Raw genomic sequence first — 17,021 nt, forward strand, 5'->3', positions numbered from 1 at the left:
CATGAAGAAGCACATTAAGGTCCTGGACTGGCCTAGCCAGCCTCCAGACCTTAATCCCATAGAAAATCTGTGGAGGGAGCTGAAGGTTTGAGTTGCCAAACGTCAGCCTCGAAACCTTAATGACTTGGAGAATTTTTCGATTTAAAGCTTTCGTGACTGCAGGGATTCATATTCTTGGTTCTTTCGGTAAAGTCACGTAGAAGGGAAGTAATAAAATAATAAAAATAAAACATAATAAAACAATTCTCACGACGTTTCGGCCACAACGCAAGCAGCCGTCCTCAGGTGAAAACCAGGTCTGTCGAGGCGACAGCGTCTGAATGAAACAGCACACGTGCTTATAGCATATATAAGCTGGGTTGGAAGGGGGGAAAAGGGCGCCTTGACAAAAGAATATGCATATCAAGAGGAATTTAGCATATTTATGGGAAATGCAGGTATGTGATTAGTAATACTTATGCCCGTGCATTATGCAGGATTAGCAGCATCAAAGGGAGGGGATATGGGAAATGCAGGTATGTGAATAGTACTACTTATGTCCGTGCATTATGCAGGATTAGCAGCATCAAAGGGAGGGGATAGGGGTAGCATTAATAAAGGGAAGGAGTGTTAATAGTATGTAGCTGCAGTAACTAAAACCACCACGTAAACAACTAAAGTATAAACTACATAGTATCATCAGTATACTAAATATAGATTTGAAGCTTTCGTGACTGCAAGGAATCATCTTCTTAGGTTTTTTCGGTAAAGTCACGTAGAATCACGTAAAATCACGAAACGTCGTGATTTTTGTTTTTATTTTATTTTACTTTCTACGTGACTTTACCGGAAAAAACCTAAGAAGATACTAAATATACTCTACAATAAGCTGAGTTACTAACAGTAAGTAATACATTACAATTCTACGTCGTAAAAAATATATAATATGCTTCCATCTAAACTTTATTCTCTTACATCACACGAGTCTACACCGTACTATATACTGCCATAGACAAACGCAACATTAAATTACATACTGTATTGCTATAAACCACCTTATACATTGTAATATTACACTGTATTATTCTACCCACCCTAATGTATATCACACTGCTGTATATTGACTATACAATTACGATACTATATATTACTTTGTACATTGTATTAAGCATATAAATGTTATACTATTTGTTATTATACACTGTACCATTGACCGTCGTGTGAAAGATACTAAGAGGAAGCAACGAAATATGTCAATGGGTGAGTAGGGGTAGGAAACTTGCAGCGGAGCAAAGAATCCATTCCCTGCGGAGAATACAATGCCAGTGAGTGGAACGCGGTCTGAAAGTCACCGTAAACGTGAACACAATCAGTTAAGATCCGAAATGGTTTATTACGTCCTTCCAATGATTGCTAAGCCAGAATCCATCTTCTCGGTTGAAATTGTCTCTGTGTTTGTGTATGTGGATCGCCTCATGAACGAATCTCTCATGGTAGCCAGATGGCTTGCAGAGACCCTCTGTCTTGGAGAAGTCAATATCATGTGAGCCCACTGAATTGTAACAGTGATTTGCCACGGCTGAGGTGTTTGTCCTACCGTGTTTCAAGTCTGCTTTATGTTCACGGATGCGGTCCGAGACATGTCGTTTGGTTTCTCCAATGTAACTGCTACAACAGAGGCAACTTAGTTTGTAGACGCCAGGGTACTGTATGTCTGGAACCACATATTTTACAGACGGGACCAGATCACGGATTTTATGTACTGTGTTGAATCGGACCTGGATCTTGTGTTTTATCAGGATTTTGGAGATCTTTTTTGTGACCCCAGCAATGTAGGGTAAGGTGATGGTCTTGAAAGCCTCCTCAACAGGATCCTTCTTGATGGTTGGAGTGATGGCTTTGCGGATTGTGTAGTCGGAGTAACCATTAGCCTTAAGAGCTTGGCGTACGTGTTTGAGTTCACTGGCAATGTGTTCCTGGTCGGATATGCATTGGGCTCTATGGTATAGAGCAGGGGTCGGCAACCTGCGGCTCCGGAGCCGCATGCGGCTCTTTTGAACCTTGACCGCGGCTCCGGGGCGGATGCTAGCGAGGGGAGGAGGCGCACTGTGACACCTGCTCTGGCGTTGCCGCTGCTGACAGGTCGCCGCTCCGCTCCACACTGCCCGCCCGGTGACAGGCAATAACGTTGCCGTTGCTTTGTCACATGTTTGGAAGAAGTAAAAACCTTCCTGGGCAGCAAAGAGCTCACCTTTGCTGAGCTGGAACAGCCAGAGTGGCTGGAAAAATTACATTTTATGGTAGACATGACAGCACATCTAAACACGCTAAATACAACCCTTCAGGGGAAAGGAGGCACAGCCCTGCACATGCTGGAGGAGGTTTTGGCATTCGAGCGCAAGTTGACAGTGTTTGTCAAAGATTTACAGAGAGGTACACTGTCTCACTTTCCCTCTTTGAGAGAGTTCAAACAAAGTCATGATACGATAAATTTGGAATATTTCAAGTCTGCAATCACCACAATGCAAAGTTCGTTTGGGAAACGATTCTGTGAGTTCAGAGAGGAAAAAACGACATTATCCTTCCCTGTCACTCCCCTGGCGATCGATCCATCCCTATTGAATATGACTGCATTTGCAGGTGTAAGTCAACCTGATCTTGAGATGGAACTGGCCGATATAGCCGACAAAGATATATGGGTGTCCAAGTTCAAATGCTTGACCGCTACTCTTGAGGATGTTGCCCGTCAGAAGGCCATTCTGGCTCAGAATCATAAATGGAGTGATATTGAAAACCTTCCCAAACAGGACAAACTTGTATTCGAAACATGGAATGCCATCCCCAACACTTATATAAACATGAAAAAGTATGCATTTGGAGTCCTGTCGATCTTCGGCTCCACATATGTATGTGAGCAGGTCTTCTCCAACATGAACTATATTAAAAACAAACATCGATCACGCCTCACAGATGACAGCTTGCAAGCCTGTGTGAAAATGAAGGTGACGTCTTACAGCCCTGATGTGCAGACACTGTGCACTGAGGTTCAGGAGCAAAAATCCCATTAACCAGGTAATTTAGCTATTAATTTGCAAAAATATATTTTACATTGTTAAGTGAAAAAGTCCTTTTTTTATTCAGATTGACAGCTGACTGCACGATCCTGTATATAGCAATAAAGTAAGAAACAATATATGCAGTGTTATATTTGTTTTAAATGTTGCAATGGTTTTGCGGCTCCCAGTTTATTTTTTCCTTCGGAAACGGGTCCAAGTGGCTCTTTATGTCTTAAAGGTTGCAGACCCCTGGTATAGAGTCTTGATGAGGGAATTCTTCTGGGATGGATGGTGGTGGGAATCCGGTTTTAGGTAAGCATCCCTATGGGTGGCTTTCCTGTAGACAGAGTGGCTCATTGAACCATCAGGTCTCATTTTAATTAGGACATCCAAAAAGGGTAGCTTGCCATCTTTTTCGACTTCCATGGTGAATCTGATGGCTGGGTGTATGGAATTGATGTGGTCGAGAAATTGGTCTAGAGCAGGCCGGCCATGTGGCCAGATGACAAAAGTGTCATCTACGTACCTCTTCCATAAGGTCAGGCGTAGAGTGGCAGTCTGGATGGCGTCAGTCTCAAATTTCTCCATGAACACGTTGGCTACAACCGGAGACAGGGGGGGGGCCCATTGGGGTGCCCTCAGTTTGCTTGTAGAAAGTTCCATTCCAGGTGAAGTATGTATTGGTTAAGCAGTGTCTCACCAGGGGGGGTACCCCAGCGTTCAGTCCTTGATGAACCAAGTCTTCAATGATTGCGATGGTGTCAGGTACAGGAACTTTGGTGAATAAGGAAACCACATCAAAACTGACAAGCAGGTCGTCTGGGGACAGGGAAATCCCCTTGATTGTCGATACCAGGTCAGTAGAGTTTAGTACCGCAGAGGTGGTTTTTCCAGTGAAAGGCCGTAGGATTTCAGACAAAAAACGAGCCAGTTTGTAGGTGGGGGAGTTGATAGTAGAGACAATGGGACGAAGAGGTGTATCTTCTTTATGTATCTTTGGCAAGCCGTATAATCTTGGTGGCCTGGCTGCACAAGGTTTCAACGAGAACTGTTTGGTCTGATCAATTAATGCGGTTGAAGCAGAAATGCTTTTGTTGGTTTTAGAGACGAGGCTGTTGGTGGGGTCTCTTTTTATTTTTGTATAGCTGCCATCGTTGAGTAGTTCTTGAATTTTGTTGTTGTATTCTATTTTGTCCATGATGACAGTGGCATTGCCTTTGTCGGCTGAGAGGATGACAATGTCATCCCTCTTTTTTAATTGAGCTAATTCAAAACGCTCATCTTTGCTGATGTTGCTAGCTGGCATCTTAGCGTTTTTGAGGGTTGCAGAGATTTCAGATCTTGCTACGTCTGCAGCGATGTGACTCAGGCCCTTGAGAGCTACATCTACTCTAGCAATTATATCATTAACTGGTATGTGTCTAGGTGTGACTGCAAAGTTCAGTCCTTTAGCTAAAACGGATTTCAGACCTTCAGAAATAGAACTGTTATTGCGATTAATTACGACTTTATTAACGTCTAGCTTTTCAATGTGTGGGTCCGGTCTCTTGTTTGAGAGGCGGTTGAATTTGGAAATCAAGTTGTCCTTACATTTGGTCGACAGCGGCAGCTGAAGATGCAGTCATTTTGTCTACATGTTCCCAATCCGATGTGGACATTGTTGCACTCAAAGATAAGTGTGATTTGTAGAGTGTATTGTCTAACTGATCTAGATCGGTGCGCGTAAGTCTGATTTTCTCTGAGATAAGAGCTAAGCTAGTTCTAGATAGAATTCGTTTAGCATTATCTCAGAGAAAATCAGACTTACGTGCACCGATCTAGATCAGTTAGACAAGACACTCTACAAATCACACTTATCTTTGAGTGCAACAATGTCCACATAGGATTGGGAATATGTAGACAAAATGACTGCCTCTTCAGCTGCCGCTATGTCGACCAAATGTAAGGACAACTTGATTTCCAAATTCAACCGCCTCTCAAACAAGAGACCGGACCCACACATTGAAAAGTTAGACGTTAACAAAGTCGTAATTAATCGCAGTAACAGTTCTATTTCTGAAGGTCTGAAATCCGTTTTAGCTAAAGGACTAAACTTTGCAGTCACACCTAGACACATACCAGTTAATGATATAATTGCTAGAGTAGATGTAACTCTCAAGGGCCTGAGTCACATCGCTGCAGACGTAGCAAGATCTGAAATCTCTGCAACCCTCAAAAACGCTAAGATGCCAGCTAGCAACATCAGCAAAGATGAGCGTTTTGAATTAGCTCAATTAAAAAAGAGGGATGACATTGTCATCCTCTCAGCCGATAAAGGCAATGCCACTGTCATCATGGACAAAATAGAATACAACAACAACAAAATTCAAGAACTACTCAACGATGGCAGCTATACAAAAATAAAAAGAGACCCCACCAACAGCCTCGTCTCTAAAACCAACAAAATCATTTCTGCTTCAACCGCATTAATTGATCAGACCAAACAGTTCTCGTTGAAACCTTCTGCAGCCAGGCCACCAAGATTATACGGCTTGCCAAATATACGTAAAGAAGATACACCTCTTCGTCCCATTGTCTCTACTATCAACTCCCCCACCTACAAACTGGCTCGTTTTTCGTCTGAAATCCTACGGCCTTTCACTGGAAAACCCACCTCTGTGGTACTAAACTCTACTGACCTGGTATCGACAATCAAGGGGATTTCCCTGTCCCCAGACGACCTGCTTGTCAGTTTTGATGTGGTTTACTTATTCACCAAAGTTCCTGTACCTGACACCATCGCAATAATTGAAGACTTGGTTCATCAATGACTGAATGCTGGGGTACCCCCCCTGGTGAGACACTGCTTAACCAATACATACTTCACCTGGAATGGAACTTTCTACAAGCAAACTGAGGGCACCCCAATGGGCTCCCCCCTATCTCCGGTTGTAGCCAACATGTTCATGGAGAAATTTGAGACTGACGCCATCCAGACTGCCACTCTATGCCCGACCTTATGGAAGAGGTACGTAGATGACACTTTTGTCATCTGGCCACATGGCCGGCCTGCTCTAGACCAATTTCTCGACTACATCAATTCCATACACCCAGCCATCAGATTCACCATGGAAGTCGAAAAAGATGGCAAGCTACCCTTTTTGGATGTCCTAATTAAAATGAGACCTGATGGTTCAATGAGCCACTCTGTCTACAGGAAAGCCACCCATACGGATGCTTCCCTAAAACCGGATTCCCACCACCATCCATCCCAGAAGAATTCCCTCATCAAGACTCTATACCATAGAGCCCAATGCATATCCGACCAGGAACACATTGCCAGTGAACTCAAACACGTACGCCAAGCTCTTCAGGCTAATGGTTACTCCGACTACACAATCCGCAAAGCCATCACTCCAACCATCAAGAAGGATCCTGTTGAGGAGCCTTTCAAGACCATCACCTTACCGTACATTGCTGGGGTCACAAAAAAGATCTCCAAAATCCTGATAAAACACAAGATCCAGGTCCAAATCAACACAGTACATAAAATCCGTGATCTGGTCCCGTCTGTAAAAGATGTGGTTCCAGACATACAGTACCCTGGCGTCTACAAACTAAGTTGCTTCTGTGGTAGCAGTTACATTGGAGAAACCAAACGACATGTCTCGGACCGCATCCGTGAACATAAAGCAGACTTGAAACACGGTAGGACAAACACCTCAGCCGTGGCAGATCACTGTTACAATTCAGTGGGCTCACATGATATTGACTTCTCCAAGACAGAGGTTCTCTGCAAGCCATCTGGCTACCATGAGAGATTCGTTCATGAGGCGATCCACATATACAAACACAGAGACAATTTCAACCGAGAAGATGGATTCTGGCTTAGCAATCATTGGAAGGACGTAATAAACCATTTCAGATCTTAACTGATTGTGTTCACGTTTACGGTGACTTTCAGACCGCGTTCCACTCACTGGCATTGTATTCTCCGCAGGGAATGGATTCTTTGCTCCGCTGCAAGTTTCCCACACTACTCACCCATTGACATATTTTGTTGCTTCCTCTTAGTATCTTTCACACGACGGTCAATGGTACAGTGTATAATAACAAATAGTATAACATTTATATGCTTAATACAATGTACAAAGTAATATATAGTATCGTAATTGTATAGTCAATATACAGCAGTGTGATATACATTAGGGTGGGTAGAATAATACATAGTGTAATATTACAATGTATAAGGTGGTTTATAGCAATACAGTATGTAATTTAATGTTGGGTTTGTCTATGGCAGTATATAGTACGGTGTAGACTCGTGTGATGTAAGAGAATAAAGTTTAGATGGAAGCATATTATATATTTTTTACGACATAGAATTGTAATGTATTACTTACTGTTAGTAACTCAGCTTATTGTAGAGTATATTTAGTATACTGATGATACTATGTAGTTTATACTTTAGTTGTTTACGTGGTGGTTTTAGTTACTGCAGATACATACTATTAACACTCCTTCCCTTTATTAATGCTACCCCTATCCCCTCCCTTTGATGCTGCTAATCCTGCATAATGCACGGGCATAAGTAGTACTAATCACATACCTGCATTTCCCATAAATATGCTAAATTGCTATTGATATGCATATTCTTTTGTCAAGGCGCCCTTTTCCCCCCTTCCAACCCAGCTTATATATGCTCCAAGCACGTGTGCTGTTTCATTCAGGCGCTGTCGCCTCGACAGACCTGGTTTTCACCTGAGGACGGCTGCTTAGGTTGTGGCCGAAACGTCGTGAGAATTGGTTTATTATGTTTTATTTTTATTATTTTATTATTTCCCTTCTATGTGACTTTACCGAAAGAACCAAGAAGACTTGGAGAATATCTGCAAAGAGGAGTGGGACAAAATCCCTCCTGAGATTTGTGCAAACCTGGTGGCCAACTACAAGAAACGTCTGACCTCTGTGATTGCCAACAAGGATTTTGCCACCAAGTACTAAGTCATGTTTTGCAGAGGGGTCAAATACTTATTTCCCTCATTAAAATGCAAATCAAGTTATAACATTTTTGACATGCGTTTTTCTGGATTTTGTTGTTGTTATTCTGTCTTTCACTGTTCAAATAAACCTACCATTAAAATTATTGACTGATCATTTCTTTGTCAGTGGGCAAACGTACAAACTCAGCAGGGGATCAAATACTTTTTTCCCTCACTGTAAACCCAAAACCCTATAAACCCCTAACCCTCTGAACCCCCTTTACCCTGAAAACCCTAACCCTCTAAACCTCTAACTCTCGAATCCCCTCAACCCCTGACACTCTCAACACCTAAACCCTATAACCCTCGAAATCCCAAAACCTCTAAACCCCTTATCCCTGAAATAACCCAAAACCTGTGGAATGTGGTGGGGGTGGCATCATGGGGTGGGTGGGTGCAGGGTGTGTGTGGTGTGGTGGGTATTACAGGGGGGTGAATGGGTGCAGGGTGTGTGTGGTGGGTATGGTGATAGTGGTCGTGGTTCACAACGATCCGTGACCACCACCTCTACTGTGTGGTGGACCGGCCACCACACAGCAGCACGCGTCGGAGGAGTGAACGGATGGTTCTCGCTATGCGGGCCAGACTCCCTCGCTTCCTCTTCTCCTCCTGCATCACCATCACCTGATCCTCTTTCCTTGTCATCTCCTTCTCCACCATCTTCTCCACCAATGTCTCCTCCACCTGCACCACCATCTCCTCCTCCTGCTCCTTCGTCCATACCTCCTCTGTCTCCCCCCTCATCTCTTCTTCCTGCACCATCAGCTCTTCCACCATGGTCTCCTCCTCCTGCACCACCAGCTCCTCCACCAGGGTCTCCTCCTCCTGCACCACCAGCTCCTCCACCAGGGTCTCCTCCTCCTGCACCAACAGCTCCTCCACCAGGGTCTCCTCCTCCTGCACCACCAGCTCCTCCACCAGGGTCTCCTCCTCCTGCACCACCAGCTCCTCCACCAGGGTCTCCTCCTCCTGCACCACCAACGCCTCCACCAGGGTCTCCTCCTCCTGCACCACCAGCTCCTCCACCAGGGTCTCCTCCTCCTGCATCAACAGCTCCTCCACCAGGGTCTCCTCCTCTTGCACCACCAGCTCCTCCACCAGGGTCTCCTCCTCCTGCACCAACAGCTCCTCCACCGGAGTGTCCTCTTCCTCCACAACAACCGTCAGCCATTTAGAGGCCTGGGCAAGCGCGGAGGATGGGGGCAGCGCCGGCTCCGCTCTGTAAAGAGATGCGCACGACACCGTTCCAACTTCCTGCTACAGCAGAGATTGCACTCCCCCCACCCCCCCCCACCATCGTGCGGAGATAGATTAACCAGGTTAATAACGATGCTGCAGTAACACAGCATACCTTTGCCCATCGTGGGTCTGGTTACAAAATGGGCATTAGTCTTGCGATATCACACTGGATGAAAGGCTACATGGCAAATATATGGCTGCTTCATTATTTGTCCTCACCCAGAAACCAATTATAAAAATACATCTGTATATAACCGAATGTACACGTGGGGTTTGAACTGTACATGTGTTCGTTTGCAGGCGGCAAGGCTGGAACTCAGTCAGAGGGACCTGGGTTTGATGCCCAAACTTGGGCCACTTTCTCCGTGTGGAATGTGGAAAATTACACTGGTCAACACTTTTTCTGGCATAAGGTATTCCAACGGGTTTAAGGTAATTTTGGGGTGCTGATTCCAAATCTGGCTTCAGTTTTTGTCTATCACATCAGGTTTTTGAGATCTCAAATATTGCACTTTCAATAAAAACTGCAGAAGAAAAATATTAAATAAATGTGGATATCTACATAAAATGATATTATAAACACACTATCCTAAAAATACAGCACCATATTTTAACACTAAAGCAGTCACTGACTCGCAACAACTTGCAATCATAAGTGACAGAGTTAATTTCAGATAAAAGCAATGAAAATGGGGTATGCCGATAGCATAAAAATGAGATGTGATCGAGCAAATCTGAGATAAGATTTGGAATCAGCATACTGAAATTAGTCTAAAACAGCTGCAAAAGTCCAGGCCAGAAAAACATGTTTTTTTTCTTGACCAGTGTTATTTAGACTGGATGAAGAGGAATCCGATAAGCTATGAAGCTCTTCTTTCACAGATATGCAGTCGAGGCACAAGGTCAGCAAGTTACAACAACAAACATAAGAAAATGAGTGCAACGTGTAAATATGTAAGAAAGTCACAAAATAATTCAGCATATAAGCACAAAGTACGTAAAATCCTGCCAGTTTTTCAACACTAAATACAAACTTGGGCAAGGCAGCAAAACATCAACAAAAACAGCCCCAGACCTCACCAAGACAACACACAGTCCCTCAATGAAATTGTACATTAAAATGTAACTTTCATTCCTTGGGGTTTGGCATTTTCCTCCACGTAACCGAACCCTGACACACACGCCACACAACCAGTGTTGGATGGACATCCTCGGCAGTGTTAGAAATTGAACCCCCAAATCACTCAATAGGAATCGCATAGCAGCAGTAACAAAAGCAAATTTGTTCTGTACTGCAAACAACTTGGCAGGACTCTAATTAAAAAGAGTCTTGAGACTGAGTGAGGCTCATGCTGGCTAAATCAGGGTAGTAGTAATCAATATAGAGCCGGGTACGGTGTACTGGGGAAACCGCCCCGGGCACCGTGCTTCTGGCGGCCCTGTGCTTCGATGTCACGGTGTCAGACGTAATGTCTTTTTAACACGTAGGCTTTCGTACCAGATTGGCTCACAAATGATGACATCACATTTCTCCACAATTCTCCCCGGCAAAATGTTGTACTCGAATTGTAAATGTGGTGGGTTTACTTTCCAACACACTGGTGTGCTGATCTAGTAACTAATTGTCACATTTTGTTTACATGATTCAGACGCTGTCTCCCCGACAGACCTGATCTTCACCTGAGGACGGCTGCTTGCGTTGTGGCCGAAACGTCGTGAGAATTATTTTAGTATGTTTTATTTGTATTATTTTATTACTTCCCTTCTACGTGACTTTACCGAAAGAACCAAGAAGATGATACACCTTATTAATTGGCTGTGGTGGGTGATGGTGGGTTTAACAACACACGTATATCTACGCGATCTAACCGAAACAAACCTGTATTATTAGTAATACTTCCGGTTTAATTGTGACTTGCCCCGGGCTCCACACCTCCCTATGGACTGTCTTGAATATTTGACAAGCAGATCGTGGCTTACCGTCGCTCAGCAGCTCCAAAACACTGTACACTGCCAGGAGTAGCAGTGGTGGTGGCGTTGCTGGTGGTGCTGGTGGCCGCGGTCCGGAGCCAGCTGTGACCCAGCGCCTGCGCTGGCGTCATGCGACAATCCGGATCCCATCTGTTGAGAGACACACGGGGGTCACACGCGGCGCACATGATGAGGCGTGGTGAGAGCATTGACGTTCCTTCCCTTCTCCCACGAGGTCCAGGAACGCACGGCAGCAGCGGTAGTCGTGGTAGCAGCGGAAATCCTTCAATACGCAGTACTCTAAAAATGCCCTGAGCCTCGCACTGCCGAGTAGAATCTTTAATGAGCCTTCAAAGAGGGCGATCTTAACACCGGTGGTACTGGTCATCGGCAGGTTCACTCAGCTCCACATCTTCCTGGTGATCGAAGGAGAGCGATCGTTGATCACCTTGGTGGGGGAAATCCTCATGGGGAGGGGGGAGGGGGATGATTCTTACCGCAGGCAGGAGCTGACGAAATCAACAAACTCCGGGTCGTGGCTATTGAGTGCCCCATGAAGTGACAAGCTCCCTGGCACCCTTCTCTTGACTGGGCAGAACATCATGCCCACACGATCTGCAGGAGACATGCACAGCAGGAGAGACACACAGTCACCAACCACCACTTTGCCCACCTACCCACTTACCCACCCACCCACTCTCCCACACAGCCATTTACCCACCCACTCACCCAAGGAATTGAAAATACAAAGAGGCCCCCCCCATGGCCACCCCAACAGCTCCAGGCCACACCCTAACACTGAATCCGGTCGGTTGCTCGCCCCACCCTTCAACTCACCAAAGTAGTGCATTCCGTCAGGAGCTGCATCCATCATACATCTTGGAGGCAACCCGAGGATCTGCACATGGTTGAGATAAAGGCAAATGTCACCCGTGTAGGCGCAGCAAACTGTAGGGGCAAGTGCTTTTAGTAGTGAGTAGAAACAGCAGCAACAGCAGCGGCACCTGTTGAGGGCCAGGACTGTGGTACACACAGAGAGGGGATGGTTGGCCATATTGAAGCAGGTACACACCGCACCAGGTACTCATTTGAGGCTGAGTCGAACTCGGGGATGCCCAGTACCGGTTCAGATAATCCTCACTGATGTTGGCCGTGATTTGGAATCAAACTCGCATTACCGGGTTTGTAGCTGAGCACGCTAACCGCTGCACCACCGCTTCCCCCACACATACAAGAGACACACACATGTACACACATACAACATACGATGGCTGCCATTCGCCAGGTCACCAAGTACCCAATCGCCCCCCCCCCTCTCCTTACAACTTTAAGGAAGGGGAGGGGGGAATCACGAGTGGGTGAACGCCCAGTTGGAAATACCTCCATGCAGCACGGGAGGTGGTCGTCGCGGCTGTCCGACTGGAATAATTCCCTGCCGGTCACCAACTCCGCCACCGTGCAGCCCAGTGCCCACATGTCCACTGCACAGGTCAATCTGTAGCCCAGCAATACCTCCGGAGATTGGAATGGCCTGGTCCCACCAGCATACAGAGCTGCACAACAATCACAACAACAACAAATATGTATGTATGTGTGTACTCACTATGTCATGAACAGCATCGTTATCACACACTGTCACATGTACAGACACTAAGAGACTTGCACACACACTGGTACACAGACACACCCACACGCAGAAACTCACACCCAGGTGAGGTTACTCACGTTGACGTTTCACAAAAAAGCTGGTGCCAAAGTCCGTGACCCTGATGGTGCCGGTCACGGTGTCCTTGATTAGAACATTTTCCTAAAGGAAGAGAGGCAGAAGGAATTCACACTCGAAGGTTACGCCAATAGCATTCAGCCAGCAGTGGATCAATCACGTACCACAGTACATACTAAACAGGGGAACTAGGTGAGGCGTAGCGCCGTCGTCAACCTTTAGTCAAGTGCAACATTCCCTGTTTTCTGCGTCAAGACGAGCGATGTTCGTCGAGGCTCATCACATGTAAAGCTCTCTGAAGCACCATCTAAGTAAAAGGGTGCGGCTCTATAGACAACTTATCCTAGTTGCTCACAGCTGTCCGTTAACGAGTTACGAACCAAAAACCACACTCGAGGGCGCAAGGATTTAGTGACGATTTGGGAAGTTTTCCATTCACAGCATGGAAGCCGACAATGGGCACCTGTCAGTTCAAACGCGTGTTTGGCACGTTTTGAAAATCATTCTTTTCAGCTCCGGTTTGTGTTTGCCAAAGTTTGTGGCAACGCTGTGATCTACATTGCTGGTTTTCTCTGTGGCGAGTCCCCCAATAGCGACACGACTCTACACGACAGTTTAATTCATACCGGATCATCACCAGAGGTAACGTGACCCTGTCTCCTTCCAGATAGACGGACAGAGCTAACACATCGACCCTGTGACCAACGTGGGCGGTTTTCTCTATGGTCCGAGTCCCCAATAATGACACAACTCCGGAACAAAGTCGCGCTGAATGCTGTGTCCACTCACTGGCTTGATGTCCGCATGGATGATGCTCCTGGCCTTGGTGTGGCAAAGGAACTTGAGGATGCCCCTGGTGTAAGTTTTCACCATCCCCATGTGCAATTGCCGGAGCCCCGCTTCCTTAATCACATCATGGAGGCTCTCCCTGTGAAAGAGGCAGAAGCAACAACAACAATTACAACAACGACGCAGTGTCAGTGTCATACCCTGCAATACTACGTGGATTATGATAACGACAATATTAATATTCTATTTGCACATTCACGACTAATATGAGTCATAGCTCCGTGTGGGTTTAGGTCATTGGTTTGCTGATAAACCGAATCAGCTAGCACATCTGACCACTTGCTTTCATTGGCTCTGTTTCCGGGTGGTGGAGTTCTCTATTAGGAGATACAAACTCCACGCAGAAAGGCGTCCGTGTTGAGAATCAAACTCAGGGATTTTCACCGAGGGGCACAAGCGTCACCACTGCGCTGCAGCCAACCTGCTGATCGAGTGGAGGCGTGGCTATATAAAAGTGGGCGGTGCTGATTGAGAAAAGAGGAGTGGCCTCTAGTGCACCTGGGGCACATGACAGCTCCACAGTATCGCAATACGAGGTTGGCACGGGAATCCCAGAAGTAACATCTAGCCCCGGTGGTGTGATGTTATCACCCCCCCTGGTGTGGAAGAGATCGGGGCTTTGATCCTGACCCTGACGCATGTATATTCTGAGTTTGCATGTTCGCCCCCTGGTCACGTGGATTTTTCTCCGGGTCCTCTGGTTTTTCCCTCTACATTTAGAAACATGTGTTTAGAGTATTTGGCTGCCATACATTTCCACATCAGCCACTTTTTTGAGCTATAATTTGTAGCCAGGCCGCTTGTGAAAAATAACTAATCGGGCAGTGGGCTTTACCTGCTAAATAAAATAGTTTTTGTTTAGCTAATGAAGTTAACCACGCCAAGGGGGGGGGGGGTGGGGGCGGTGGGAACACATGGTACGTACTTCAACAGCTCCAGGACAATGCAGTGGTGTCCTCTGAAGTCAAAATATTTCAGGACTTTGACGACGTTGTAGTCCTCATCACTGTCCTTGCCCTGAAGTGCCAGAGCCATCTTGATCTCCATTCTCTGAAATTTATCACGCTTGGAGCTGTGCAGAGAAAATCCACAAATGAATCATGACTTAGACTTGCTTAAGGAATGACCAGAAACAAATTATATTCAGAATTAAATAATTATACGTTCCCCAAGTGTAATGTCATTGTGAGTTCCAGTAGCGCGCTCATGGAAGGTTCCAGAAAGGATAGGGAAGAGGATCAAATAAGCAAGGGATAGAGGGGGGTTTGGGGTGCTGCCTTAACGTAGTGATTCCCTAATGTGTGAATTGAGCCGACTCCGAGCATGGCCCCAGCCACACTCAGGATTTCCAGGAGCTGAGCCAAGCCACGGCTGAGCCACTCGTGTATCTTTATCAGCAGCTGAGTGGCTCAAGCCTGAGCCAAACCACGGCTGAGCTGGAGCTGAGCCTGAGTTTTAGAGACTGAGCCATAGCTGATTCGTGACTGAATGTGGCTCTCACAAAGCAAGGCATTATAACGTGGAACATCATGGGACCTCCTTTGCTAATACCAAAATATGAGAATAGATTTTCCCCTTTTTCCTGGCAACAAAACAGGTGTTAAGATGTAAAAAAAAACTTAAACCTTTTACAAGGAATCATGTCTGAATTAACCACAATACTTGTGGTCAGTATGCAAAAAAAAAACACTCCGATAATATATGCATTGTCTTTTAAACTGATTGGTCCACACTAGACAGCTTTCTGTTGAGTCTAGTCTCAAAACGGTGTTAAACCAGAGGACGCCAAAAGGCGTACAGCACAAAGACAAACACTAACAGAGGAATCAGAGCTCGGGGTGAGCAGCTACATCATGGGACCTCCTTTGCCAGTATATCTTTGGTACTGGCAAAGGAGGTCCCATGATGTAGCTGCTATAACGCAGAACGCACATGTTATAACACGGAACGCGCCCGTTATGACATGGGACAACCTCATTAAAGCGTGGAACGTGCCTTTTATTGCGTGGAACGTGCCCATTATAACGTGGAAGGCTCCCGTTATAACGCGGACCGCACCCATTATAATCCGGAATGCATCTGTTCTAATGCAAGAAAGTGCCCATTATAACGTGGAATGTGCCCGCTATGAAACTGCACGGCTGAGCGGTATGATACAGTAGGCGGAATGCGGAATGATAACGTGACGTGACAGCATACCCTCCATTATTGGTATCTTCATATCACTGTGTGCGTGTATTATATCTTGCAACACTTTATCGTTACATTATATATGGGGATATTATGTTTGCTTAATGTGCTTTCCCTTAACGCGGCACTTTTCAGGAATGCATCTACCAGGTGAAATGAAGAATTTATGTAATGTAAGAGTGAGCTGATCCAGAACAGGAGGAGAACATACAAACTCCACGCAGGAGGGCACCCGAGTCAGGAGTCGAACCGGGGACCCTCTGTGAGGCACGAGTTGTCACCACCTCATCACACGGCCGCCCACAGCAAAGGACTGAACAACAACGTCGTCCTTGTGACAACACCGCTCTGAATTCTTACCTCAATGGTGATACCAAGATCTTCACGGCCACCAGGGTGTTCCTCATGTGGTCAAGGCACCGGATCACCTGGCCTTGACCTCCGTACCCAATCTTCTTCAGCACCTCATAGCGGTAGTGGAGGTGCTCATGCTGGACCTGCACCAAATTACAATCATTTAGACTGACTATATTTTACGAAATAATTGTTTTATTAAGTGTTTGGTTTTCTTAAATCTGTAATTGTGGAATGCTCTGATGTCTGCTGGCTGAGACACCCTTAAAAAAAGCTCATTAGCTCAATGGGCTTAGCTTGTGAAATAAACTTGATTGTGAAGTGTGTGAGAGAGTGCATGTGTGCTGTCTCTGGTTGGTTGGTACTTCAGGTGCAATGACAAGAAGCCACGAACCTCGTGACCGCTGCGCCTGTGACAGCCCCCACGGCGTGGGGGCTTTGTGGCGAGTCTCACCGGAATGTAATGATGTTCGTGGTCGTCGTATCCATCGTTGTTTGGTCCCCGGGATCTGTTGCGGAGCGCAAAGTACCATACTTCCTGTATGGCGACAAGCTCCAGCTTCTCCCGGTGGGTCATTTGAGAGCCAAAGAGAGCCAGGATTGCTGCAGGCAAGAGAATAACAACAACAGCTGTCGGTG

General features: G+C 45.9%; 1 long non-coding RNA gene across 1 annotated transcript in view; it reads left to right on the plus strand.

Annotated features, from left to right (window-relative positions):
• LOC144736193 (uncharacterized) overlaps positions 1-16,708 on the plus strand; it is a 32,559-nt gene extending 15,851 nt beyond the window's left edge. The window contains exon 3 of the long non-coding RNA XR_013588730.1: positions 16,164-16,708. This is a non-coding gene — a long non-coding RNA (uncharacterized LOC144736193). The remainder of the gene's footprint in view (positions 1-16,163) is intronic.
• Positions 16,709-17,021: the final 313 nt, after the last annotated feature.

This window comes from Lampetra planeri, chromosome 59 (assembly GCF_965212315.1).
Source record: "Lampetra planeri chromosome 59, kcLamPlan1.2.h2, whole genome shotgun sequence".
Classification (NCBI taxonomy): Eukaryota; Metazoa; Chordata; class Hyperoartia; order Petromyzontiformes; family Petromyzontidae; genus Lampetra; species Lampetra planeri.